Source organism: Lonchura striata, chromosome 3 (genome assembly GCF_050655825.1).
Source record: "Lonchura striata isolate lonStrDom1 chromosome 3, ASM5065582v1, whole genome shotgun sequence".
NCBI classification, from domain to species: Eukaryota; Metazoa; Chordata; class Aves; order Passeriformes; family Estrildidae; genus Lonchura; species Lonchura striata.
The window spans coordinates 79,180,960-79,204,695 of NC_140705.1; the positions used below are offsets into that span (position 1 = coordinate 79,180,960).

Sequence of the window (23,736 nt, forward strand, 5' to 3'; positions counted from 1 at the left end):
ATTCAGAGAACTGCCAGGCTGCCCTGATCATTTCCTCAGAGTAAAGGGAAAAAAAATTAACAGGAACCTTGTGACACTCTCAGTGACAAGGGTATGCACCGAGTTTCTGCACAGGGACAGCACTGTTACCCAATCTCCTGTACAATGTAATAAAAAACAATCCAGGATGAACTTTCAGTTATATATTGGGCTTTCTAGAGACCCATCAAGGGGAAATGCAAGGGCAGAGCCCTTCCCCAAACAAAGAATGCAGAAATTTAATTAATGTGCTTCATGCCTATGCAGACCTGCCTTGACTTACATGAACATAATGGGGGTGTATATTCAAGAAGCTGAGCACTGTTTTTTATGAGATCAGGATATTATAAAATAATATAAAAAGGTGGTGGAACAGAGGTTGTGTTTTCTGCACAAGTGCAAAATCAGTGTGTGCCCCAGTGGTGTTCCATGTCTGGTGCTGCAGTGACAGATATTGCAGTTAGAATTCATGAGAAAAGCCAAAAAATGAGGAGAGCCTGAAGACTGCAGTTATTTCTCAAAGTACACCGGCTGTGTTTAACAGTAAATATCCTTGCCAAAATGAGTTAGTGATAAGGATTGAAACAATTACACTCCTGAGAATCTTGTGATGTTGATCAAGCTTTCTTCATTTTGTAGACAGAGAATTTAAAAGTCTAGCCATGAGTCTTGAATTTAATTCAGAATCAGATACAGTAATGACAGTTGGAAGTAAATAAAGCAGGGTTTTTTTTCCTTAAACTTTGCAGATCCAAGTGATGAGTTATTCTCCTTGATTGCAAATTACCTTTATAACCAACAGTAAAGAGGTACAAAACTGACCTCTCCCACCACATTTATTTGAGACAATTCAGTTACCACTGTAGCAAGATGTTTTCAGAAATTATTACCTGAAGACAAGCTCAGTATTGCAGTTATTTAATATTTACTTTGTAATCACAATTTTGTCTCTTTTATATCACGCTTAACTCCCAGCTCTGCCAGAGAATTAATCAGCTGCACAAGAGGCACACATAGCTGGCTCACAGTCCAGCTGATGTAGGGCCATATGGCTTTACATCAACCTTCTGCACCAATGATGGCACAGTGGTTGTGGAGAAGCAGGAAGGAAGAAGTTACAGCAGGTATGGACTGAGCTCGTATCTGTTTTCTGGTGGATTTGGGGTTTAACTTAGGTTTACAGCAAGTCCTGGACAGTTTGCTTAACACAAAGCACTCACTACAAATACAAAATGCAGTGTCTGGAAACAAGCACACCATGGCATAATCCTACTCAAAATCAGAATTCCTACAGTTCTGAAGAAAAATAAACTTATTCTGGAATCAGAATAAAAAGTGACAGGAAAAAAGTTATTCTCTCTGCCTCACATGGAATGGAGATGTGGACAGGCTGGAGGGGCCCCATTGCAGTCTACCCTTGGAGACACAAATAGGCAGGACAAAAACAGACTTCTGGTTTTGTGAACAGTTGAAACCAATTGGTATTTTCCTATAAAATTTCTAATTAACTGTCAAAATTATAAACTGTGGTTTAAAAGAAAAGTAAAAGTCTTAAAAGATAAATAATGTTCCACTTTCTTATGAAGGAAATATTTGAAAAGCTTATTCTCCTCATCTTTAAAGGAGAGACTGCATGCAACCTGTCAGTGTTTACTCTTAGACCCCCCTCAACAGGACCCCACTGCTCTGTCTGCCCCTCTTTAACCTTCCCCAGAGCACCTTAGTCTCATCACATCTCAAGATCCATCACTCATTCACCTGTTCCTGTTACTCCTAAATAACCTCTAAGTTTCTTCCTCCAAAGAAACCTGATTCATCTCTACATAAATAATTGATCAAAAGTTCTTTTTTATGTATCCTACACTCTGGCTTTGAAAAAATCTTCAGACCATGAGAGTCAAAAATTATCAGACAGGGACATCAATCTTTCATGAAGTAAAACCACAAAACATTCAAGTACCCAAAAATAAATTGAATTAGGAACTTGGAGAAATTTAGGAGACTCCTTCCCTGTTCTTTGCAATCTTTCAATCTTCACAGTCTAATTATGCATTATTATTCAAAATAGCTCAATAGTATCTTAATCAGTACATCTTCAGTCTTCCTGCATTTCTCTACTTGTACCTTTTGCTTTTAAAAAAATCTCTCCATTCACCCTCAGAAAGTAACCAGTCACAAGCAATTTTGCTCAGATTGATCATACTGTTTTGAGGGAGTATCCCTCTAAATTCCTTACACTAATACTTTTAAGCCAAACACTGAAATTTCTCCATACTCAAGTTGCATCACTACCAATTGACTAGCTCTACAGAGAAAGGAAAATACAATCATCATAAACAACCTCCTCACTCCATCATCTGGGTAAATAAGCACCACAGTCCTTTCCTGGCTAGCAGGAGTGCGAAACACTGTACCTGCCTTGTTCCCACAAGCCCAAAAACAATGCTGTTAATCACAGGTCTGAAAAATGTAGGAAATCTGAGCATGAAGGACTGCTTATCAATGAAGTTTTAAAAATATGCTTCACTCTTTCAAATATTTTTATGAAAGGTCTAGGACGAAAACGGGAAAGTAGTGACAGTTTAGAAAAAAAATCAAAAACATGGAAAATCACTTACTGTACTTGGTTCTGCAGAGGTATTCAACACAAACATCACCCTTCCTTGTCCAGCTGCCAAGTGCTAAAGCATGAAATGAGCAGCTGTTTCCTTCAAGCTGGGGCTGTGTGTCTTAACTAGTCACATGCCCCTCCTGATAAACCTCACTGCCGTGCCAGGAGGTTAGAATCTGAAGATCATTATTCCCCGTATTAAAAAATCCTTTTCATAATAGCAGCCTTTGCTAAAGCATTTGACTGGAACGTGGCGCTATGTGCTCCATAACTTCTGTTTTTTTGTTGATAGATTGTTTTTAATGACTAACACAGTAGATAAGCCTTAATCGACAGTAGGGGCAGCACAAGTGGAAAGTTAAACACATCCCTGTTGATAGTTTCAGGTTTTTTCCTGACTTCAGACTTTGCTGCGTTTTAATACAGGAATTTAAACAGGAACAGTAACATTTAAAACACTGCTGCAGTCCTAGTGTCTTTAACACCAGGCCACTCCAGTGATCATGCAAAATACATGAATAATCCCACTTTTGGGGATTAGTTGTTCTTAAGGGTAACATTACACACTTTTGTATTTGGACAGTAGAGTGGTGAATATTAATACTGGAGATAATTTTTAATTTTGGCATCTGGTACTTTTACATCATGGATTATGTAGCTGCATTTTGCCAGACATTGTATAGTCAGACTGAGACAGACCCTCTGGGGTGAGGACTATCAGTCTAAACAGAGAGAGCAAAAAAAGCATCCTTATCCCCACGTTCCCAGATGTAGGACAAATGAAGGAGAAATTATGAAGTCAAGAAAGGAACAGGTTTTGATGAAATTTTCCAGGGTGATATGTAGTCACACATTACTGAAATTCAACTGAGAATTTACACTTAACTCCCTTTAGCTTGGTCACATATTTAAAGATATTTAGGTATTTAAGGACAAAGGTGTACAGTCAACGATATTTCAAGGCTGAGATGCAAAAGATAATTTTCTGAATTTCTGAAATTCCCATCCCACATAAAGGATACACTGTGCTGAAATCCTGGCAGTACTGCAAATTGGCAAGATTGAAAGTACACAGGCAATTGTCCATCAGTATAGGATGTGGTAATGGTATTTTGATGTTTGGTAAGCAATCCAGATCCTCCAAGACAGCATGGTCTCATTGGATTACAAAGGGCATTATAGGGCATTTTTCTGAAATACAAACTGCACCAATACATAGTGCTGTAACCAAGATTTGGGCAAATAAAGGGAATTTCTCAGAGCCAGGTGCCTGTTTTTAAAATTGTTAAAATAGAACAGCATATCTAACTGGCATATTTGTCAGAATCCATTGAAAGCCAGCAAATCCCTGCAGTGTCAAGGGTAACTCAGGTCGCTTCCTTTGACCTTACCCAGCTCTTCATATTATATAAACCAGCACATGGTTACAAAACCATGCAGGCACCAGTGCTGCCAGCATAGCCTGGAGCAGGGAAGAAGGCCTTGTGCTAATTACCCATGCCTGCCTTTGTGAGCTTCTCCTGTTTCTTGAACAACAAGTTTCCAGAGAACAACTCCCGCCTTAAAGGAGCTCTCTCAGCCCAGCCAGGCACGGGTGCACCCAGCTGTGGGGAGGCCAAGGAGCTGGGAGGTTGGGGTTCCTCCTCAAAAGGGTTTGAGCTTTGCATGAGACCTGGCCTCCTCTCGGCCTGAGTGAGGGGGTCAGTGCAGAGGGAGGAGGAAGGCCTGGAAACAGGGAATATTTGCTGCGGGTGTGCCCTGATACGCAGTCAGGCCGGGCAGCCTCAGCAAGCTGCTCCTCGTGGTGTCCTGGGAGACTCCAAGAGACTGTCCCAGGGAATGGGGCTCTGTGACCCAGCACAGCTGCTGAGGAGGCTTTAAAAAATGAGGTTGTAAAAATGATGACTTTAAAAATGAGAAATTAGCCCTTGAGAAATGAGTTTGTTTAAATTTAAGCCACTGGAGGAATGGCAATTTCAAAAAGGGAGTGAGAGCTGCCCTGGCAGAACTGAGTTGGAAGTGCCAGCAGATTCTGGCTGTGGATCTCAGAACTGGGTGTAAACACCAGGCCTCGCTCAGAGAGAGAAGAAAGTACTCACTGTGCTTTAAGCCACAGCCCATTGACCAAATGAGTTATCCTTGATAAATGCCATTTTTTTTCCCCTAAAATGCACTGAGATCAAGGATAACAGAACTTTACATGAAGCTTTAAAATTACTTTACAACTAAATTTCTTTACAACTTTGTACAAAATTACTCCTTGTTGATACTGAAGAAAACCTGACTGAAGTGTGTTCCAAAATAATCTATTTGTTCACAAATACCATTTTTGTTATTTTTGTCTATTTCTCTGATTATGCAGTGTCAACTGCACTATTTTACATTTTTTCAGCAACCGTTCATATAATGTATTAAATACTGGTAGTACCTGGGCCATTTGAAATAGCAGAGAGTACAATGTCATCACACTGCACTGAATAGCTCTCTCCATTTGGTAGTCATGTTCCACACAGGAACATAATTTCATGATAAATGACTGAATGGCAATATCCCACAAACCACTTGGGATACACTCCCTTAAAAGAAAAGTAGCCTTTGTACTTTCTGAAATGAGTCGGCAAATAAATTTATTTTTATGGCTCTGTAAATACTGTCGTAAACTGCAGTTTACGTGGGAAAAAGTTTATCCTCATGCAATTTTAAGTCATTAAAATGCCTTAAAATATAAAATAGCACAGACAATTTTAAGTCCTTGTGAAACAGAACAGAGAAATAATTTGGGTGTAATTCCTGAAAATAAAGGTCTTAACAATTTTGTGGAAGTTTTTCCTTTGTTTCTATTCTTTCCTGTTTTTTAATAGAAATACTGACATACAAAAGAAGATCAGGTAGTTAACGCAGCTAGAAAAAATTAAGTGTTTTTACATTTATCAGATAGCATCTTAAATATGACAAAATCTTTGTTGTATGGAATACAACAGTATTCTGCCTTCTCTTTTTCTTGAGAAAACAAATTAAGACTGGATTGAAAAGGGTACATTTCTTTCTCCATGGTCATTAATTTGTGAGTAGGACATGATGATCCTTGTGGGTTCCTTACAACTCAAAAGATTCCGTGATTGATGCCTCAAATAAAAACTAAGAGATGAACACAGATTTCTCAGTCATGCTGAAATGTGACATGAGAAATACTGAAAAGGAGCAATAAAAAATAAGCACAGTTAGCACTGAATTGTGATAGGGATGTGCACATGCAAGGTAAAATTTTTTATGTCACATAGTATGCATAGCTTTTAGAATAGCCTCAAGGAACTAAAGAATGGAACAATTGTCCATTTTGGTTTGGGTCAAGATCAGGAAGATTTTTGCTTTTACTGATGCTGGATAAATGGATCAAGAGCCTCTCTTTACTGTAGGAGAAGCTTTATTTCATGGCTTGTTTTTAACTCTTGTTTCTCTCATTTTTTTTATTTTTAGTTTTTTTTAGATGCACATGGGTGTGTCTAGCTTATGTGTCATTTAATTAACTGTAGGTGTTTTAATTTAGAAATTGATCACTGATAGAGATCTTATCTCAACATCAGTGCTTTGATACTGTGCAGAATTTTGAACTATAGAGTTATTTTCTGCACATGGCAGTTATGGACCTCTGTTTTGTGGGTTTCCTGGAAATGTCTCTTTTCTGTTAACATGCTCTGTAATTTAAGGAAGAGGTGTAAGACTCTTACTGGACATAATGTCAGGTTACTGCACTACTTTTGGACTTCAGCCTTTTAGAAGATATGGAACTCAAACCTAACAGAGAAACTGCCTGATTTGCTGGTCTGCCTCACTGTCCCAGCTATTATACAGCCTTCACTATCAGTTGAAGTGAATGAAAGCAGACCATGGAAGTCTTCACCAGACAGGATGTTTTATAAACACTTAAGTCTGATTAAAGGGGCTGCTATAAGTAGTGCAACATTACTTATACATAGCTTCCAGCTAAAGGACATGTGAGGAGCATATCACATAGGAAATATTGCTGAAAATGCTGCAAAAAGGCTCTCAACCTTACATTACATTAAATCAGTTTTAAACATTTATGGGCTATATTACATCCCTAGCAATCTAAGTCAGTTCCAGGTTCTTCAGTGTAATGCTCTAGGAGGCACAGGAGTACTGCAAATGCCCAGTGTACCTCCCCTTTCGTGCCCAAGGGTGCACCCAGTAGTCACATTACCTCTAAGAGAGTAAGAGGTGAGAGGATAAGTTATCAAATTAGGCCATCCCTATATATGACGCTTTAAATCAGTCCTTCAATTATATCATCAATTAAATGTCATAAGGTGAGTCTAGAGCAATACTTAGAGTCAAGGCTTCTGGTTGCTTTTCATTGGCAAACAGTGCCCTTCAGTGATTTAAGTATATGAGAAAATAATAATTTAAATGGAAGTTTGATATGCTTCGTACCCATCTGAACTTCAGAGTTTGTGAATTTAGCCAAAGTATCCAATAATTCTATTGCCAGAAATTATGGATGGAAAAAATTTTTGTACTCTGTTAAACATTTCTTTCAAGTTGAAAAACTGTAATAGTTCTAGTCTATGAAGTACAGACCTGCTTTTTTGACAGCTCAGCTGCACCATGGCAGGCAGTGGGTTTTTTTTTTTTGTTGAACTAGCAAACATTCAGCCCAGCTATAAGCCTCTGACAAAGGTTTTCACTTGTTACTGTGACTCCTGAATTCTTTGGGACTTAAGCCAACTCTGCCAGTAGTCTGTGCCCACAGTGCTTCTTATGCCATGTTCCACAGGGGCTCTGGCTTATCCTGTAGGCTGTCTTACCACTACTTTTGTATAGCTCTTAGTTTTCTCCTAAGCACTTGGTCTGCTTAGTGGAAAACCCAGAAGCAGTATGCCTGGAATGGAAGGAATGGGAGAGAGAATGGAACGGAATGGAACGGAACGGAACGGAACAGAACAGAACAGAATAGAATAGAATAGAATAGAATAGAATAGAATAGAATAGAATAGAATAGAATATTTCAGTTTGAAGGGACTTGTGAGGATTGCCTCTTTAGATGAACATCATCCAACCATGTAGCACAGACTGTAAGAGTAGAGGAGAGGATCCAAGAGGTGGAGATGGGAAGTGTAAGGATGAAGCTTAATGATAAAGGTGGAAGGCAGCCTTTTCTCTCATATATGTTACTGGTGGGACCTCCCTCCTTTTCTTTCTTTTCTCCTCTTGATGTCCAGCTTGGAATCTGTACACTGGTTTGTGGAAATGCTGTGTACTCACAGCTGCAGGTTAATGGGGATTGTCTCTTAATTTATGTGATATTTTCCTTAAAGAAGTATAGGGAGATACCAGATTTTAGGGATTACAAATTTTGCATGAAAGATAGGGGATGGTCTTATTTTTTCTCTATCCTTGGTTCTCATATTTAAAAGGCAGATGACAATGACTGATGGGATGAATTAAAACCTCAAGCCTACTCAAACAAAAATACACCCATCCACAAGACAACCCTTATCACACTTATTCCTGCCTTTCCAAAGCCCACAGTATTCACAGAGAAGCTGGAAATTTATAGTTTCGTCCTCATAAAGACAGGTGTAAGAAATTTTAAACTTGTTACTATTATTGTAAGAACACTGTTTTGTATTTCCATTTCATTTTACTTGGTTTTGTTTAACCTTGAAGTAGAGAGGTCGAATGAAAAATGAAAGTTGTTCTGCACTCTGAGTGCCAAAGCGGGATGGCATCTCCCTTACTAAGAGATAGGGTGTCCTTTGTGCCATGCAGTGATAGCAGGCACTAAGGACAGCAGTGACAATAGACCCATGATTACAAAAAACCCAAAAAACTAAAGCAGTAAAGCTCTTCGTTGTCTGTTACCAACTACACTGAATAGTTGTATTCCAGAGCGTGGATATGCTCATTTCAGAAACAAAGCTTGAAGAGTGTGTTCCAGTAATTCTAGATTTAGATACAGTGGCACAAAAGCACATCTATCATAAAGGGATTTTTTTTCCAATACTGACTAGACTGAAGATTTCTAAACAGACTTGTGTGTTTGGAAGAAATTTGTTCTCTGGGTTTCTCTAGCCTTCCTCATTGCGAGTGATGTGCTGAACAATGATGGGCCATTGCTGTAATGTTGAATGCACAGCAGATCTCAGTTTTTGTTGTCTTTTCTGCATCTGGTAAGTTTGAGCTAATCAGTAGTTCCTTTACCATTTAAAAATCTCCAGTAATTATGGCTTTTTCCCACACTTGGTGCAAACAAATACAAGAGATCATGAGTATGACATCAGGGTTTTTTTCCAAGTTCTTCATTACATCCTCTCTCAGACTTTAAATGAAATTGTAGTTACACAGAAAGTTTTCAATTCAGTGAACATGTTTTAAAATGCACTTATTTCTGTTTTATTCAAAGTACCTAGCTTTCTGCATTTTACTTGCCTCTCCTATTATAAGTTCAACTGATATTAACTTTGTCTTGTATAAATAATTTCTGAGAATTATTTTCACTCAAATTTTACAACAGAGAGAATATTATCTGTCAAATTTGTATTACATATGAATAGTGAAAAACTTTTTTTCACTTTATTAATTTTGATAAACATATTGTCACCACTGATGTCACAATGGTTCTTGGTTTGGTAAGCCAGTCTTTCCTCAGTGACTCAGCAGAGGCTGGTACTGAGTATCTAAGTATCAACTTAGAGCACTACATGCCACATTGCAGCATGACATAGTCCATTTGCATTGACATTACAAGAGTGGAAACAATGGAGACTAGTAAAAGACCCAGAAAAGAGAAAAAAAAAAAAAGCCTGTTTCCTTCTTCTCTCTAGAAAAAAAAAACAACTGACCTTTTTTTTAACAGTTTCTGTCAAAGTACTAAAAATTAATGCACTGCTTGCTTATGAACAGCAGCATTTTTATGCACTGTAAAATGAGGCATGGATCACAAATGCCTACTCTGCCAGAACTGTCAGGTAGGATCTCCACTTAGTCCAACAAAGAGCATGTTTATCAGCCAGACTCTGTTATCCAGTAGCCTGTTTGAAATCTGCTGCAAATGTCTGAGGGTTCATACGAATTTGCTTCCATCTGTGCCTTTACTATGTATGAAGTATTTAGACCAAAGACAAGAGAGAGTCTATTGCTTCCATGCCCCTTAGTTGAAAGGAGATTTGCTTATTATAGTCACAACACTTAATATTTTGTATGACAGAGCCCCTTGGGCCAAGGTCTCTATATTTAACTGCTGGATTTATTACACTTGTTTTACTCTGGGCCCTTCTCTGTTGTTAGTTCCAGTTCCATTTCTTTTAGTGGTATAAAGACATTATCCTGCTCTTTTATGTTTTTACTGCTTTAATTATTGCTTAAGACTGTTATGTCTAATAGAACATATCTGAATGAACAGAACAATATTGCTGGGTCCAGAATTCCACACAGGCTGTGTTCCAGTATAAAACTATAGCATTATATGAAAGCAGTATGAAAGTTCTTTCTTTTAAGAGAGAAAGAAGAGACTACCCATGCTTGGGAAGAAGGTCAAGCAGCATGGAAAAATTCAGCATTAATCCACTTCTCTCTCTTGCCTGTTCCCATTTATGAAGTTATGAAGCATATTCTGTAGTTCAATTGAGACTGAGTTTAGTTTTCCTTTTCCACTTAGTAATGACCTCATCTTTGAAGATTTATCTTTGTCTCCAGCCTTCCAAGATAATTGTGGTACAGTAATAATCCGAAATAACAATGGAACACTATGCTGGAACACTGTGCTGGAAAAAAAGGTGTATTAGAATATAAGGGATTCTAAGAATGCTGAGCTGTCTAAACAGAGATGTTGGTACACCTTAATTTCTGTTCTTTCTGACTTGAATGAATTACAGCTCTATAATGAAAAGTCATTAGTCAATTAGTGAGACAGTTAGCTTGACTTTAAATTCTTCTCTCCAGCCCCACCAATGGAGTTATTTGGTGCATGGCTGGACCATGCTGGCAGAGCAGACTGCACACAATGCTCTGTGTCACACCATAACCACTCTGGCTGTTCACTGCTTTTATGCTATCTTGACCAAGTGGCACATCTTCATTGCAATACTAGCACTGGCCACTTGGCATTTTCATTTTCCTGGGGCTGTGTGGTGCTCCACTACAGAACCATTAGAGTAGGGTTGTGTTTTGCACTGTGCAGTTTTTTGAGTCCACAGAGTCTGTTTGGGACCATTTTGATAAATGGGTCTGCAGCCATTACTAGGCAGGGGTTGGGAAATGACACGTCAGAGATGACATCCAGATGAGAGCAAACTGATGCAGGGAGTTTAGAGAAGAGCAGAGGACTGAATCTACCTCTACATAAGGTAGAGTGTGTGCCATTTCCCCCTACTGCCAAAAGCTGGGAAAAGCTCTTCCTTCCCCTAGGGAACCCCTCTACTTCCCAGGAAGTACTATACTAACTAACAAGGAGATTACCAACCCTGAAACTCAGTGTAAATAGGAAGAAGATGAAGACAAAAATAAAATACTGCTCAAAGCCAATTTTTTTGTTTGTTTGTTTGTTTGTTTTTGGTGGTAACCTAAGACATGAAGATACCTGTATAGTTATTGACCAGGTGGACTTGTACTCCAAGACAGTCTTTTTTTTTTTTTTTTTTTTTTTTGGTTAATACTATATGTTCTACATATCCTTCAACACCACTGCTGCCACTATTGTGTTCATGCAGCAGAAACCCACTGCTACTAATCCTTGGAAAGGAGACCCCAGGTCAAGTCTCCTACTTTTTCTCATATATTGTTCAGGTAGTAAGTCTTTTTAAACTGCCTAGGTGTGACCAAGTAAGGGATTTGACAAATTCATTCTAGATGTATTTTCCGATTTGATTAATGTATCTATGTCTCGTCTATTTGTGAACAATGGCTCCTAATTTTGTACCACAATTTGCACATTGCCTGGGGTGAATGAGAGAATTTAAGGTAAAAAAATATATCTGCAGTTTGGCATAAGATTGTTTTTAAAGAAGCTTTTTTTAAATTCCTTGCTTTTGCAACAGTACTTTTCTAGTCCACTAGAAGAGTAGGAAAGCAATCAAAATAAAGCTAATGGCTTTTTCTGATAGCACAGAGACTTCTGGGAGAAACAGTCCATCGTCCGTACACACATTGACCTTCACTCTTGTGCAGTAAGTTGGTGCAAAGTCTGCACACTTAATTCCCATTTGAGCTAAAGGATTTGTGTCAGTCTGAACAATTCTCACTGTTGTGGGTTGCTACTCATGTGTGTAGAACATTGTGATCTTCCCCTTAAATTTTAGTCCATACTCTTCTGTTGTAAGCAGGAAAGCTTTTGGGTTTTGGATAAAAGAAATGGTGAATTTAACATGCTTGTAGTCAGACTAGATGGCCTAATGACTCTGCCAAGCTTCACATTTTATCATACTGTTGAAATAATTTTGCTTGAAATCAATGAGACTACCCATAAGCTTAAATTTAAGCACCTGCATAAAGATTTTCATGAGTCAGGATGTTATTCTGCACATAGTTATGATCTAGGTGTTTTAGACATTATCAAAAAAATTATTTGTTAACACTAATATTTCTGTTGTGTTGAATAGCTGCATCTCATTGTAGAACTATTTTGATGCTATCCAATACTGAATGTTGATGTCTTAATGTGTTTTAACTGGGTTTCTTTTTGTGTCCCCTCTTGAGCGAGAGTTCTGTAGACTGTACATGTGTTCTTCAAAAATCTTGCTTTGACTACTCCAAACACTTGTAATTCTCTGCTCTTTTCTTTGTTGTAATGTTAGTGGGCCTGACTAAATGGTGACTTGGAGCACAAAGCTTCCTTGTAAGAGTGTCTGGTACAGTGGAATAAGGGCTTAGAGAGAAATTAAGATACTTACACTGGAGCAATTGCATGAGGAATAATAAATCTTCCTAAACCTGGACTAGATTTGCAGGAAAGCAAGGCATGACTTGTCACCCAAAGTGCTTTACTTTTTAAGTCATGTGATTTTTCTTCAAGTCAGTCAGCTTTCCTGGAACCAGAAATCCATACTGCCCACACAGTAGTGACAGCTGACTGAGGTATTTATTTTACAACCCTAAACCTCTTTAATTACCTGGTAAAATGTCAGAGTAGGAAGCATGTGAACCTCAACTTCCTTCTGGTATATCAAATTCTCATATTTAATTTTTAGCTTGGAGCTTTCATAATTGCAGCCCTGTTAATACTTGTGAACACTCAAAAGTGTTTATGTAGAAAGAATCTCCTGCAGAGTACTTAGACCCTGGCAGGTGGTAATGTTTTATAAGGTTCAGGGGTGTAAATTTCATTCTAAGGCCTTCTGAAAACACAGAATCACAGAATAAACTAGTTTGGAAAAAACCTTTGAGATCATGGAGTCCAACCTGTGACCTATCAATACCTTATCAGTTAAACCATGGCACTGAGTGCCTCATCAAGTCTTTTTTTTAAACACCTCCAGGGGCAGTGACTCAGCCACCTTCCTGGGCAGCCCATACCAGTGCTCAGTCACACTTTCAGTGAAGTATTTTTTCCTCATGATTTTATCTTCAGGACAAAACCCTCCGTTTGCAAACTTTGAGCTCATGAACATGTGAACTCTTGCAGTTTAGAAACAAATCTTTATATGTGTGTATTAAGAGTATTAATTAGGCAATTTTTAAGTACCATCTTAAAAAATAATTAGGGAATTCCCATCAATTAGGGGCTTTTTAATACTGCCATCTGTAGTATTTTTTCCAAAGGCAAATGTGAGAGTGCATCAGTATGTTTTTGTTCACCTTTTCCTGTAAACTACACTATAACTGGCTGATTTGTAAGTGATCTTCTCCGTATAGCTAAGGAATGGTTTCTGTTTTGCTACTTTTATGCAGTGGTACCAAGCTTTAAAAAAACCACGGTGAGTCCTGCTGACCTGAATAAACAAATCTGAATGACACGGTGTGCACTGTTTAGTTGTATTGCAGTCGCTGTGCAACTGACATTTCATGGAAACAATTGTATTTATTCAGCTCCAGAAATTGCAATGCTTCCTAAAATTTTAAATTAAATCACTCTTTTTCTGTTTCTGCTTAGTTTTTGTGCAGGGCAACCAGTTACTGAAATTGAAAACAAAGAATGTTACCTGCATTAGAGCATGCTATGCTAGTAAATCAAATTGCAATCTAGAGAGCTTTCTCTTGCAAATATCTGTACAAGCTTCTAGTTGTACTGCCATTTTAGTCTTCACAAAACCAGGCTTATAACCACCTAGAACTACTGTAAATTACTGAGAATCACTGGAACTGTTGAGTACTTTGAAATTGGACAAAGAAAAGCCCCATCCTTTCCACGAGCCTTGGCTTACATCTGCTTCATTGGAGTTGCTGCTTGGCACCTCCCTGGGTCAGAGTTTCAGCTGACTGCTGCTGTTTACAATGACCCTATCGTGGCTTTTCACCTACATGGGGGACATCCTGCCTTGCTATCTTCACAATAGCAGACTCTAAACATAATAGCATCCTATGGGGATACAGCAGAATAACAACACATCACACTTCCTTTTAGTCACCAGCAACCTTTTGCCATAAACCGCTAATCCTAGACAACATCTGAATAACAAATTAATAATCTGAATACCATATGCTTAGAGGCAATGTGTTAACACAAATGAGATGGATACAAAGGTTATTCTCATAGATCTTTCAAAGAAGATAAAATTTGCATGATGAAAACCTGAGTCTGTTATTCTACAGCTTCTATTCTGCTGCCAGCAAATCACAACAGCATTTCCTTTGTTAGAAGTGCAAAGGATATGTTGAGAGTTGAAGAAATCACACAATCTTAAAAAACCCCTCAATTTTTCCATCTTAAAAGTCTGTCTTGTTGATGGTAACTCAGTAAATTAATATGGTCTGTACACTGATCTATCTTAAAATGGAACTTTTGACGCACTCAGTCATGACAGTGTGATATTGTGTATAGTATCTGAAAATCAGCAGATTAGAAATTTCCACTCATATTCTACTATCAGTTTAAATTAGACCTCAGAATGGCAACATGTAGTATTTCAATGCAAGCAACAATGAATAATATATCTTGATTTGGTATCTCTATGTAGCATATTTTTGTATATATGCATGCACACACACATGAATTACCTATCATAATAAATTCTAAAACTCTAGAAACTTTCGGGTACTTTAATTCAGGCTAAGTTCCTATCTTCAAATCTACATCATAAGACCAAATTATCACAAAATTTGCATTATATACATTTTGATGTATTTCTCTATTCCATATTAACACATCTTGTATAAATATATATTTCATATACTTCTCCCTCCCTCTGTCTTTCTCTAAATCTATATTTTTAAATTAATGCAGAGTTGACATAATATTTTCCTTTGGGGCATATGTTTAGCATAACTTTTCTCTAGTACTTAATCACAATCTGCAAGATGAACATGACACAAGTCAGAAAAACAGCAGTTATGGCATGGATTTATGGCAAAGGCTTCTTTTGCTTAACAAAAGTTCTGAGGACTCCATAAGTGAATTCAGATTTCTTTATCTAAAAATCAGACATCCTGCCAAACCTTTATCTAAAAGTCAGTTGCCATTCCTTTGCCAAAGCTCATTCTTTTTCATTTACCAGCCTGGCCACACCTGAAAAGAACTGGAGCATGCAGCAAGCAGAAATGCCAGAAGGAGGCACTTACCTTAATTTGATAGGTATCCAACTTACACCACTCTCCTTATTTCAGAGTTCTTCTCAGGATCTGGAGATGCTGAGGTTCTTTGCTCCCAGCAGTGTCCTGCCCATGGCTATCCCACTCAGCAGCCCTGGCAGGGCTGGAGAGAGAAGCAGGATTTGTGCTCTGTTCCCTCCCAGCAGCTTCACTGAGGCTGGGGCTCCTTTGAGCTCATTTAGTTCTAGATTGTTTGGCTAAATGGCAGCCACACTTCCTTCTATTCTTTCCCAACTTAGTTTTCCTGCCTCCAGTGGTGCTTTTTCCTTTCTTTGGACTAAAAATAGGCCTGTCACAACACAGTCTATAGCAGTAAGGAAGGCAGGAAATGCATTTAAACAAAGGAAAGATCTTAGAGGGTTTTGCCCTCCCCTGCCAAGACAAGTAAAAGAACTTGATAGGGACTGCTCTGCAGATAGTTCTCTTTGCATGAGGAAATAACTTGCTCAAAAACATGCTAAGGTGTCATCTTTTGTAGTCCACAAAAAAAAAAAAAATTGAGGAGGCACAGCAGTAGTAGGCCTTAGTCTCTTGGGTAATTATTACTTCTTTAAAGGATTTCATTATGGTTAAATATTTGAATTTCTTTGGGACTGGAGTGTTGGAAAAAGGATTTTTTTTTTTTTTTTGGCTTGGAAAAGAGGACAAAATTGGCTGACATACTTTAAGAAGACAAAATAGGTCTCACAGGATCTGCAAATCTCCCATGGTTAAGAGTGATTGTTTAAAGTCTATGAATCTTCATTTTGTCTGAGTACTCTCTTCTTCAGTGGAACTTATCCTGCAGACTAGAAGTATTTAAGCAAACTGGGTTTACATGCAGGGAAACAGAATTGCTGTGCATATATTCAATGAAGATGGCTGTGCAGCTATAGCTGTTAGATAGCAACTATGTTGAAATCCTCAAATATGTTCCATGAATTAATTTGAGAAAAAGAAAATAATTATTCTGATACTTTTTTTTAAATCAGAGCTTCCAATTTAATTATTTTCAGCTTAATGGTCTTAAAAATACATACCAAGCTTCCAAGACACTCTCAATCTTGAAAAACGAAATTATTGATTTTCACATTCTACTCAGTTAAGATGGGAATATAGTGGGGTATTTCTTTATCTCTTTGCCCTACCCTGACATTTTCTGTTGTTAACAGTACATGTCTTTCCTTCACTTTATATAAATTAAGTAAATCGCTGTAAAATACCTTTCTGCTGCTTCTTACATTGGTAGTTTTTGTGTTAGAATAGCTGTGTGTTTACTGAAGACCCTAATGCATAGTTTGGGATTGGTGATTATTTTAGTGGGAAGGTAGAGACTTGAAAGGTAGCTGTTGCTATGTGGATGAAAAATCTTTCTTCTCTTTAAGATTTGTATCTGAAATATACAGATGAGAGGTCACGCTGAAAGTGGTGAGAGTTAAGGACCTGTGGCACTTAAGGAATTTGGAGAATGTTAAACCTTTTGTTTCAGACATGATGTAGGCAAGGATCACTATTGTTAGCCAGTATGCTGTTTTGTGTACAAATCAGTAAATCTGTGTTAACTTTAGGTAGACTACATGATACCAGAGTAATTTATATAAAAGTCATCTTCAGGAAAGTGCCTGCCTTGTTGAGAACTTTGCAAAGATCCCATCTGCCATTACAAGAACGTGATTGTTTATGATAAAGAAGAGACATACTAGTGGTGTGTGAATAAACATTGTTGTTGATTTTTTTGAGAATCAGTAGTAATCCAGGAGCAAGGTTTTTCTTGAAAGTGCCTTTTAAAATAAAGTTAAACCAAAATGGAATGCTGCAAGAAAAACTCCTTTCAAAATCAATACTTTAATTTATAGAAGAACCTGAAAGTTGTATTTACAGTACTTTTTTATTGTGTTAATAATCATATTTATCTGACTAAGAGAAATATAATTCTTTGTAGTGAACAGTGGATCAAATACCAACTTCAGGTGAGACATGGAAGCAGATTTTGCTTTAAAGACTCTGTCATGGAGATGACTGAAGGCAAGCTGCAGTCTTTCTGGTTCTTTTGTACCTCAGACCAAGGCTGATGTGTAAAAGCTGATTGAGCAGCTGTGGAATTGGCCTTACCAACCCTGTTTCTGCAAAGTTGGTCTCCATGGTATAACAGCACTGAAATGCAAAGCTGCTTAGCACTAATAAACCTGCACATACCTTTATTCAGATGTAGTTGAATTGAAATCTTAAATCCCCTCAATGATTACTAGTGGCTACAGCCTTGAATTGGCATCACACATGCTCTGTGTGCTGTTAGCACCAGGCAGTGCCAGAGCCTTGGAGAGGCTTAGTCTGGAATAGCTGCTTGCCTCGTGCCAGCAGAGCCCAATTGCACGAGACTGCACAATTTTGCTGGTAGCCCTTCTTTCAAAACCACACACATACTTTTTCAGTGTCATTCAAAACATCTCTAAACATTAAAAATAGATTGCAAAATTAAAGCAGAATTATTCTCCTCAGTTGTTCTGACTTTGCATGCCGGAAGAAATTCCCACCCGGTATGCAAACTTTCTCACTCCCACTTTACCGTTTCAGTCTTGAGAAGAGTCTGTCTTGAAAGAGTTTTCACTACAGACTTTCCCATGGGAATTGATCAGGTAGCTGGTGAAACCAAAAGAGAGCTTGGAGCAGGGTGAGAAATTGTTGCCAAGGGCAGATGCTTGTAAAGTGCAGTGTATTTTTCCCATGTCAAAGCTGAAGAGATGCATTTTCTCTGGTGTCTCATTTTCACTCATCCTTATGGATGAGCCTCCAGGACAAACAATGACTACATGAGCAGATACAGGGTAACACTGTGGTGTCTAGAACTTTTGAGATCTTCTTGGTCCCCTGGAATTCAAAGCAGTTCATTTACACTCCATGCCCTGAAAATACCTGCATGTATGCATGTGTTACTGACATAAACAAACTTTCTTTTCAGTGAGTTCCTGTGTGCAGATGCAGCTTCTTCAAAGTAAAGAGAATCATAAATTTCTCACCACAGGATACTTAAGACTGAGTTATCACATGGCAGCATGACAAAAGCACTGCTTTTTGCTGGACATCCCAGAAGGGCTTTGCAAAAATAATACAGATTTCTACCACTGAGCCGCAAAACATGAATTTAAATGTATTGATATTCTCTCCCCTCACCACTTCCCCTCTCCCTTCCCTGTGAGCACCTGCTAGTTTTATCTCTGCATCTGACTTTTAACAATTAGAATGCTAACAATGGTATCCAAATTCCATGAACGCTGAATACAGAAGATTCTCAGTATTGCTTCCAAAATAAAAAGCTGAACTACCTGAACCTTCTCCTCTGCTTTTACACTGCCCCTCCCTTGGGCTGATGAGCATCATTGTGTAATGCCACTCTTTCCACTGACATCAGTGGGAAAGGGTCTGACATCAATTCAACATAAGCAGAGAAGCACACTTTAGTGCCTGCAATTCATTAAGTAGCTTGGATTCCTTATTCTGTTATTCCTGTCCTTCTTACCTCCTCAGTTGTCACCTTGCCTTCACTTTTCATTGCCTCGTGGAATATGTTGCAAGAAATTACATAACCTTTCCTGGTAAAACTATACAGAGGAAGAAACAAAGAACTAGTTTTTATCTTCTATAGCTCTTGTTTAGTCTACCTAACTTAATGCCATGTCTCAACACCATGTCTCTTAATCACTTGTCTCAGTAATACTGAGTAAATTATAAAGACTTTCCTTTTGATTTCTGATGCTGTCTTTCTGGACTGCAGCACAGGCTGTGGGCCAGATCCCCAGCTTCTACACATTGGGGCTGCTCCATAAGCTTCAGTGGAGTGACACTGATTTGAGCTGCCTGAGGAATCCTGCCAATTAGTTTTAATGCATGTGTGCCAATTCACATCAGCTGAGGAGCTGTGAATTTAAGGGCCTTTCTAACTGTAGCTTATGTTCACTGCATAGAAGATTTATTGGTTTTCTCCCCTCTGCCACTCAAGCAAATCATCAAAGCATAGACAGCCATGGGGCAAGGTGAAGGAATGCTCATGGTCATCTTAAAAAAAGGAAGGGAAAACCACAGGTCAGACTCTAGGCTGTGTGTCAGCATACAAGTAGAGAAGACTGATTGTCTTCCTGTGTGCGGCCTCCCGAGTTTAGCACAGCTGGGGGCTGTAATTCCTCATGCCATAACCTATCTCTCTGTGCTTTTGATTGGTTGTGTGGTTGTGAAGGGTGACCACAAATAGAAGTCTAATTTATTCTTCACCTGGTTGTTTACCAAAACAGAATGCATATTTTTTCATTCCATATGTTAAAGAACATGCCTTAAACCTGATGGCAGCATAATAGTGAATATTAAAATTAAAAGTTCACTTACAGAATGCTGAAGTTCTTAAGGCCCAAACCTTCTGTATATCCTCACCATCTTTCTCTGTGATTGATTTCTCTGCAAACAATCAGGAGTTTAAAGTTTTTAGGGATGTGATGACAGCAGGAAATATTATCTCCATGGTATTGATGGAGAAATAATTTGCCAAAGGTCTCACAGGATGTAATACTTTTATTTGGAAAGCTTATGCTGTTTGTTTCTTCTGCTTTTAATATTTCTTTCTTTTTTTTTTTCTCTTGTTTAATTGTATTTTGTGTTTCTCCTGTTCTGTTTTCAGTCACATCTTTATATCAAGGTTCTTTATGTGCTACTTCTGTACTTCTGTCCTGCTCAGGGTGTGCGTAATTTGGTTTGCTTCCAGACAGCTGAAAATTTCATGTTATTTCCACTTGTAAAATTGTCATATAAGTACTCATGTGCTATCTTTCCCCCTCATGAGAAGCTGCTACAAACAACTGCCACATTACAGCACTGTTTGGCAAAACTTTTCCTTGTGCCACCATCCTCCAAAAATGTCAACACTGCTGCTGCAGGGCAGCAGGTGGTGTTTTATTCCAGGAATGTAAAAGGGGCTACATAAAATTTCAACAAGTTCCTGGACTGTCAGAAATTATCACAAACAGGTTCTTCTGGTAATGCCTATCTTTTTGGGTGGTGTCTCTGCTCTTCTGACTGCTCAGGATGCCATGTCAGAAATCCCCATTCCTGATGGCATCCTGAGTTTGTACAGGGTGGGCAGCTGCTCTCACTGTTACTAGTGTTATCTCATTTATTTGCGTACTTTTTCCACCTCTATCCATCTTATTTTCTCATTTGATACCTCTGTTGAGAGAAAGTCTTTTTACAGCACTTGGCTCAGCAAGGTGCCTGTTTTTGACTCCCAAACATTATGACTCAAAGGTATTAGTAATGGGTAGATGACCTCAGGAAATACAGTCCTGTACTTCAAACTTTATATCTTTTCTATTCTTGCATTTCTTATAATGTGTGTCATTTAGAATTGAAGTTTCCAAGGGAAAAAAGTGACAAAGCACATAGCTGTGACATTTTTTTTCCTCCTTTGTATATAATGTATTAAAGAATGAGTGATAAGACATTTTACAGCTAATGCACCCCTGGCAAAAATGCTTCCTACAGGAATAGGTTGACTTTTTCATGGTTGCTTGAAGCTGTGTGTACATCATTTTACTTATCCTCAGAGTCAGATATAGATTAGGGAAGAAAATATTTTTAAATGGCTAAAATATTTCTGCTTTCTTTTGGGTTATGGAATTAGGTTCTTATTTGCACTGGTTTCACTTAGTTATAGTTCATTGACCAAGATGAATTATTTTCCCCATATGTCTGTATGAATTTATTCTCCTGGTTTCCTTTGCCACTATGCCAAGAGGAGAAACCAACTGCTAACCAAATATTTTTGGATTTCAAGGTGTTGATTTCCTGCATCTACAAGAGCAGGGGAGACAGGTTAAGTTGTGATAAATGTCTTTGTGTGAGTTTATGGAAACATTGCAGCCCAAGTCTCTTTGCTGCCATTTGAGGCAGGGCAGCCTGTTCTAAATGGCTTTTGGAAGTATTGCTATGCAGTTCTTTGCTCAAGTCATGCTTGCAAACTTGTGCTCTTCTGCTACAGTGGTGGATTGAACACCAGAAATTCTACCAGAACACATGTGAGGAGGGGAAGTAACTAATTTGATTGCCACAAGGTGACATTTCTTCAGTGCCAAACCTCTCTCCCTTGCACCTGTCTTGAGAGCAGATGACTGCTCCAGTCTCCTCTTCTAAAAGGAAGAGGAAGAGCTGCTCCACCACGATTCCTATCAAGTGCTGTGATAGCTGTCACCTCCTGGCTGGAGGGGAGCCCATCCCAGGACAGGACTAATGGCAGAGTCCCGAACCACAAGGTTTATTCAGTGACATCAAGGATCACAGTGGATATCTCTTTTGTTATGTTGGGAAGATGACTGTCTGTTCCTTTTTTTATTCAGGAATTGTTCCAGAGCAGTTAATGCTTTCCCTCTCCTTGTCCTGCCTGTTCGAGCTAGATTTACATGAGCTAAACCAGCTGTTCCCAGCCTGGGGTAAGAATTTTGTTATGCAGGGAGATTAAGCAATTTATTTTTCATGCATCAGGAAGAACCCTCGGAGTGTTAGCTGCACTGTTAGGTGACAACTTCTACCTTAGACTAAAGGCTGTTTTAAAACAGCCATTGTTACACTTAGCTCTGGGGGAAACCTTCAACATCTAGTGTGCTTTTATGCTGATTTGGGCTCCGGCTTTTCAGTACCAGCTTTTCTTCTTTTTCCGGGGCCTCCCGTTTCTCCCCTTGCAGAAGCACAAATTCTGTCCTCTTGGAGCTGTTTTATCTTAAGACCACTGTTTGCCTCTGGGAGCTGGGGCTTTTGTTAGCTTTCCTTAAAGGGACCAGCCTGGCGCAGGGGCACTGCGCTGACCTCTAGTGACAGGTCAGGAGGACAGAAAGCGTCTTTGCTGTTCAAATCCACCGCCAGCAGCTTCCCTCGGAGCATCCCCCTTTCCTGCAGTGTTTAGTCCAAACAAATCCTAAGGGCTTCATCTCTCCTACAGTATCTTCAAGCCTTTATAATATTTGCCTAAATTTCTGTCCAGTTGCTGAACAGCTGGTGTTGGACTCAGATCTTCTGCTGGCTGTGATATGGCAGAATTCTATTAACTTTTATTAATACTTATTAATTTAAAAATGAACACATTTTGCAAGCTGATGATACTCCATTCAATTTATAATCCTACAATAAAATTATTTATATGAAGATAACTCTTGAAACCCAAAGTTTAAAAAGCTTGTTTTGACTCTTACAATTTGCCTTTTAACTACGTTTCAGTCCATATGTCTTGTTGCCAACAGGGGAGTTGGAAGGGTTCAGTGAGATGCTACTTGTTATGAAACACAGAGAAAGAGTTTATAATTAGCAAACGTCTCTAGGGTTGATAGATGTCTTTCAAAAAGTTTTAGACACTTCATGCCTCACAGTTTTAAATTTTTTGGGTTTTGAAGTGTTAGAAAATTGTCTATAAACTGGGAGCAGTTACTCCCTGTGTGAGTCACTGAAGTCAGTTGAGTGCACCAAAAATTGAATTGCGCCAAAATTAGGTGGGACAGTCTTCATATTAACAGATACTGTCACCTGTACTTGTACAGAAGAATGAAGAGATGACAGTGGAAATCACAGGGAAATACACCAGAGTCAATAGAAGTATAAGGGAATAAAAATGTGAAAAAGACACTGCAGGGACCTTTTGTTTGGCCTGCCCTCAAGACTGGTAGATCATGTGCCAGAGGATCTTGTTTGTGGTCCTTGCCCTTGAGACCTGAGTGTTCCTGGGTCTCTAGCACCTGTTTTAAGTTAGGGGTTTAGACAGGGAAAATACCCCTGGTGTTAGATTCTCCTAGGCTATTGTCCTTGGGGTACACATTTGCAAGTGTTTTGTTAAGCCTCATATATGGTAGATGTAATGTGTTTAGCAAAGCCTTAAACATAAATGGAATTTTACTGGATGAGGTAAGGTCCATTTTGGCTAAAAATAGTTATTGCTGCCTTCTGGTGAAATAACCCAATACCAGAACTATTACCAGATGTGAAATTAAAATATATGTCTAAATGCACTATGCACTCAGCAGTGAAATCCTCAAAAGCTCCCTATCATCTGCTTTGGTTTTTCTCCAGTGTGCTACAATGAATCAACATCGCAATCAGTAATACAGCTAATGTAGTTCCTTTTTTTTCCTTAGCAGCCTAAGAGAATTTAAAAATACTAATTCTCCTTTTTTTTTTTTAAAAAAAAAAAAGCATAATCATGAGCAAATGTGAATGAAAATTCCGTGTTCATTCAGCTCACTGTTGTTTCCTTAGTTTTGAAACTTCCTTATTCTATGTTTGCTGTTCAGCTCAGTTTGGTGATGCTGCAGGCCAAAAAACACATTCATTGCTAAAGGCAT

At 38.5% G+C, this 23,736-nt stretch overlaps 1 protein-coding gene across 6 annotated transcripts in view; it reads right to left on the reverse strand.

Annotated features, from left to right (window-relative positions):
- The window catches only part of RASGRP3 (RAS guanyl releasing protein 3), a 58,314-nt gene extending 42,770 nt beyond the window's left edge, over positions 1-15,544 (reverse strand). For 3 of the 6 annotated variants that reach the window (XM_085576898.1, XM_085576895.1, XM_085576892.1), the window contains exon 1: positions 15,362-15,544. The gene's annotated coding sequence lies outside the window, so the exon portion shown is untranslated. Of the gene's footprint in view, positions 1-2,636; positions 2,775-15,361 lie in introns of those variants that run through there. The other 3 variants (XM_085576896.1, XM_085576893.1, XM_085576897.1) reach the window with 2 other exon arrangements.
- Positions 15,545-23,736: the final 8,192 nt, after the last annotated feature.